Below are 6,000 nucleotides of genomic sequence, written 5' to 3' on the forward strand. Positions count from 1 at the left end.
TTGGTTGCGGGCACATCTCCAGTGAGGGGTGTGCAGGAGGCAGCTGATCGATGTTTCTCTCTCATCGATGTTTCTAACTCTCTATCCCTCTTTCTTCCTCTCTGTAAAAAAAATCAATAAAATATATTTTAAAAAAATTGATTTCAGAGAGGAAGGGGGAGGGAAAGAAAGAGAGAAACATCCACGATGAGAGAGAATCATGGATCGGCCGCCTCCTGCACGCCCCACGCTGGGGATCGAGCCCGCAACCCGGGCATGTGCCCTTGACCGGGAATCGAACCGTGACCTCCTGGTTCCTAGGTCGACGCTCCACCACGGAGCCACACCAGCCGGGCATCTATGACATGTACTGAACGTGGATCTCCACCGACGTGACTGAACATTCCCTCACAAATTACCGTCTGTCCCAACACGTGCTCCGTTTCTCTCTGGGACGAACACATGGAGTGCCCGTGACAGGTATAACCTTTCATAGACCATGCAGCACATCCTTGGAAACCCTTGGTCAATACCCCAATGGTTTGCTGGCAGCCAGCCGGGAATAAACTGACAGAGTTCCCTGTAAGGGCTTCTTTGAAGACGAGGCTTCGGGGCTCCCCCCTCAACGGTGGGGGCGGGGAGGGATGCAGCACCAACCATTGAGCCACACCGGCCAGGCAGAGGTGATGACCTGAGCCTGAAGGGGGCGCCAGCTGCTTCCACAGGCTACAAAGGGATGAAGGCCCCGGGCCCAGGGTCTTTCCAGACAGTGCCTGTAGCAGGGGTCCTCCAACGACGGCCCGCGGGCCACATGCGGCCCGCCGAGGACATGGAACCGGCCCGCCGGGTGCCGCTGCCTGTCCTGCTTAGCAGCTGACGCGTCCCGGGCCCGCAGTGCGCATAAGAATTTGTTCAGCCGAAACCGGTGTGGCTCAGTGGATAGAGCGTCGGCCTGCAGACTGAAAGGTCCCAGGTTCGATTCTGGTCAAGGGCATGTACCTTGGTTGCGGGCATGTCCCCAGTGAGGGGTGTGCAGGAGGCAGCTGATCGATGTTTCTCTCTCATCGATGTTTCTAGCTCTCTATCCTTCTCCCTTCCTCTCTGTAAAAAATCAATAAAATATATTAAAAAAAAAAAGAATTTGTTCATAGTTTTTTTTTTTAAACTATAGTCCGGCCCTCCAGCGGTCTGAGGGACAGTGAACTGGCCCCCTGTTTAAAAAGTTTGAGGACCCCTGGCCTGGAGCCTCCTCTGTGGAGAGCAGTGGTTCCCAGCGTGGGGCACACGCCCCACTGGAGGGCAGTTTGACGTTTCAGGGGGGCGATTCGAGAAGGCGTTATTCACAGAGAATGTTTTGCGTGTCTTACGGTTCGAGGGGCCTCGTAGACAGTCTATAAATATAGACGGTGACATATTTATGCATCTCCGTTCTCCATGATACATTTTGAAACTTTGCTATTTTTGCATATCCCTTCATATTATTATTATTTTTTTTTTAACAATTCCTTAGTGGTTTCTTCCTCAGGACGTCCACTGTCCTTTCGTCCTTTTGTTTTTCTCTCTCATGGACGCCATGGTCTTGGGCAGCTTGTGTAGACCAAGTTCATGGCCTTTTGGCTTCCTCCACATGAACGGGAGTTCCTTTTTTTTTTTTTTAACAATTTCTTTTTTTTTTTTTAAATATAGTTTATTGATTTTTTACAGAGAGGAAGGGAGAGGGATAGAGAGTCAGAAACATCGATGAGAGAGAAACATCCGTCAGCTGCCTCCTGCACACCTCCTACTGGGGATGTGCCCGCAACCCAGGTCCATGCCCTTGACCGGAATCGAACCCGGGACCCTTGAGTCCGCAGGCTGACGCTCTATCCACTGAGCCACACCGGTTTCGGCGGGAGTTCCCTTTTTTAATAATAAGAATTCTATGTCACCGGAGGGGGGGCATCAGGATGTTAGAGATGCTGAGGTGGGCCGTGGCCAGAACAAGGCTGGGAACCACCGGCCTAGATTGTCTTGGGCCCGGTTCCGGCCGGCACTGGGTGGGCAGCAGCGAAGGGTGGGTGGGCAGCAGCGAGGGGAGGCCGGGCTGGGTCTGCCCACCCCCCCCTCAGCCCTGGGCCCTGTGGAGGCTGCATTGCAAAACGACACTATTTTGTCTTGACTTCCTCTTAGGCGCCCCGAGAGTTTATTTAGAGAAGTAAGATCGCCTTGTTCCTAGGACGGTGAAACATACACGGTGCAAAGTGGACCCTTTTTAAGCACGTCACGGAAAGGAGCGTTCGTTTCATGTCATCGGTTCCCAGTGTGTGCATTTCCCAGGGTTGCAGGATCCTCATCACCATCTGTCCCCAGGAGTCCCAGACTAAAAGCTCCGTACGGTCCGATTCCCGGTCAGGGCACATGCCTGGGTTTCTGGCTCGATCCCCAGTAGGGAGGGTGCGGGAGGCAGCTGCTCACTCATCAACTTCTCTATCTCCCTCTCCCTTCCTTTCTGAAAGCAACAAAAAGAAGAAGATGAAAAAGAAGAAGAAGGAAGAAGAGGAGAAAGGAGAAGGAGAAGGTGTCCACCCCCTGGTCAATTCAACCAGCCTCCACATTGGACCGGCGAGATGCCCAGGGCAGAAAGGGTGGAAGGAGCCCTGGCCGGTTGCTCAGTGGTTAGAGCACCGGCCCAGGGAATGAAGGGTCTCGGGTTCGATTCCTGGGCAAGGGCACCTACCGTGGTTGTGGTTTGATCCCCAGCCCTGGCCAGGGCATGGGTGGGTAGGCAAACAATCGATGTGTCTCTCACGTTGATGTTTCTCTCTCTGTCTCTCTCTTTCTCTCCCCCCCTCCTTCTTCCCTTCCTTCCACTCTAAGTATCAATGGGGAAAAATATCCTCTGGTGAGGACTGAAAAATAAAAGGATATAATTTAAAAAAATATATATATTTCATGATTGATTTCAGAGAGAAAAAAAGAGAGAGAGAGAGAGACATCAACGATGAGAGAGAATCCTTGATCGGCTGCCTCCTGCACACGGAGCTGGGTGTCTGGGAACCCACGAGGGTCCTGGGTGGACGGTGTGGGCTCTCCGCCTCAATCCGCCTTTTCAGGCTGTCTGCCAGGGGTGCCCGGTCCCGGAGCCGCATTTTAAAATCCCGACCTGGTTCAGTCTTTTAAAAAAAACAAAACAAAACAAAAAAAAAAACCGAAACAAACACCCACCCACTGAGGAACGGGGACAGATTCCCAGGCCCGGGAGCCAGCGAGTGCTTGGGCCGTGTTGCCCTGGTAACGACACACTTCTTTGGGCTGGCTGCTCCTTTTGGGGGGCCTTTGTTTCCCCTGAGCACCACGGGGGTGGGAGAAGGTCAAGGTCATTTCCGGCTGCACATGCTGGGAGGCCAACTCCCCCTTCCCTCCTTCCCCCCCTGCCCCGCCCCTTCTGTCTTGGTGATGAGTTCCCGGGACAGCATCACAGCAGGAGACAAAGGCATCTGCGTGGGGGGTTCCCAGGGCCTGTTGCCTAGGAACCATTCATCCCCATGGTCAATGAAGACGGCTGCTGACCGCCTGCCCGGGTCTCTGTTGATAGAGGGCCATTCAGACCCCTCCCCACCCTCCCAACACCGTGAGCTCTTGTCCAGGGTCCCCTGTCCCAGAGATTTCCATCTGTCCATCTACCCACCCACTCACCCACCCATCCATCCACCCACCCACCCACCCACCCACCCATTCCTGGGCAGTCAGAAGTGTAGCTGATGCAGAGGAGGGCAGACCCCAGGCCAGGAAGCGAGGGCTCACCGCTCCATAGAGGAGGCGGTGTGTGGCCTTCTTCCGGCCTCTTGTGAGGGCTTGGTTGCTGTGGGAACCCGTGACTCTAGTCTCCATTCATCCATCAGGCACAGACGCCTAGAACAGCCCGGCCGGCGTGGCTCCGTGGTTGAAGCGTGGACCTAGGAACCACAGGTCACGGTTCCATTCCCGGTCAAGGGCACCTGCCCAGGTGGCGGGCTCCATCCCCAGGAGGGGACGTGCAGGAGGCAGCCGATCCGTGGTTCTCTCTCATCAATGCTGTTTCTCTCTCTCTCTCTCCCTCTCCCTTCCTCTCGGAAAACAATTTAAAAAAAAATAAAAAAATAGAAACGGAGCAAACTCAGCTCTGGAGCTCAGCTAGTGGCCATCCCCGCGTTTAGCCACCCGCCTGCCCCGGGCTCCTTCGGGCCTTGGCCTGCCCCAGCAGCGTGGGTATCCGTGTTGACATACGTCCACACAGCACGCAGCCACAAGCGGATCGTACTTGGGACTACTCAGCAAAGTAAACTCATCAAGCCCACAAGCTCTCTCGGATGCCAGGAGGCCTGGGGCATCCATTTCCCCCGTCCTGTCCAGCTGGGCCAGGCAGGAGGGTGGGGGCGCCCCCTGGCTGCGGGTGAGGGAACTGCTCCTGAGAATCTAGTGAAATTGGTGGTTGGGGGGGTGGGGGTAGGGGTGGGGGAGTGGGGTCCTAGGAATGGGGGTGCAGAGACCAGCATCAGCGCCCCTCCTCCCCTGGACTCCAGGGAGGGAGAGAAGCTCTTGTATTTTTAAAAAATATATATTTTATTGATTTTTTACAGAGAGGAAGGGAGAGGGAGAGTTAGAAACATCGATGAGAGAGAAACATCCATCAGCTGCCTCCTGCATGCCCCTTACTGGGGATGTGCCCGCAACCAAGGTACATGCCCTTGACCGGAATCGAACCCAGGACCCTTGAGTCCGCAGGCCGACGCTCTATCCACTGAGCCACACCGGTGAGGGCTCTTGTATTTTTTTAAAATATATTTTTATTGATTTCAGAGAGGAAGGGAGAGAGACAAACATCAGTGATGAGAATCATTGACCGGCTGCCTCCTCCACGCTCCCCACTGGGGATGGCGCCTGCAACCAGGGCCTGTGCCCTGACCGGGAATCCAACCGTGACCTCCTTGTTCATAGGTCAATGCTCAACCACGGAGCCACACCAGCCGGGGATACAACTTCTTTGCATACAAGGTAAGTGAGCTATTTGTCTCTCACTTGTCTGAAAGATCTTTTATTATTATTATCCCTCCCCCCCCCCCCCCCCCCCGCTGACTCTCCATTTTTTGACCTGGAGATCATTTTCCCACGTATGTTTTAGAGTCAGGTGCATTCGCCATGTCCTCTGTGGTTTCTAACTTTCGGGATGAAGTTCTTCCCGAAGCTGGCGCTTAGAGGCCATTCCTCAGGGCAGCTTGGTCCTGGTGGGGTCGGGGTCAGGGTCAGGGTCAGGACCGGGAGGGAGCCAGTAGGATAGGCAGGCTGAGATTGGATTGTGGGGGCCCTGTGGGCATAGCAGTCTGGCCGCAAGTGATGTGGGGAGCAGATCTGGGGGCGGGGGGGAAAGGACAGGATCCAATTTGCATTGGGGGGTTTCCTGGGCCACTGTGGGGTTCTGGGGTGAGGGGAGGGGTTCCCACTGAGGGGCCCTGCTGAGGAGCCCCGGCTGGGAGAGTTGGCAGGACGCCCAGATCCTCAGCCAACCCTGGCCAGTTAAACGGAAGCGGGGAGACAGACAAGATAGGCTGTTTCTGCGCCCCCTCGCCCCCCAAACTCCTATGGGGGCAGCCGGCTTGGGGGCCGAACCATTTCGCCCCAGGGAAGGGAGTGGGCCCGGGTGGGGGGAGTCTGGGCTGCTATTCTAAGAGCTCTACAGAGAGACGGCCAAGCCTTCATTCTTTTATTATTTTTTAAATATATTTTTATTGATCTCAGAGAGGTAGGGAGAGGAAGAGAGAGAAACATCCACGATGAGAGAGAGTCACGGATCCGCCGCCTCCTGCACGCCCCCTCCTGGGACTCGAGCCCGCAACCCGGGCACGTGCCCTGACCTGGAATCGAACCCGGGACCCTTCGGTCCGCAGGCCGCCGCTCTATCCCCTGAGCCACAGCAGCCAGGGGCCAGCCTTCGTTCTCGGGAGAGTCTGTTTATTTTCAGGTAAAAGGAGTTCCCGTGGGCCCGCCCACCCCACCACTGTCTAG

Source organism: Plecotus auritus, assembly GCF_963455305.1.
Source record: "Plecotus auritus genome assembly, chromosome: 15".
Classification (NCBI taxonomy): Eukaryota; Metazoa; Chordata; class Mammalia; order Chiroptera; family Vespertilionidae; genus Plecotus; species Plecotus auritus.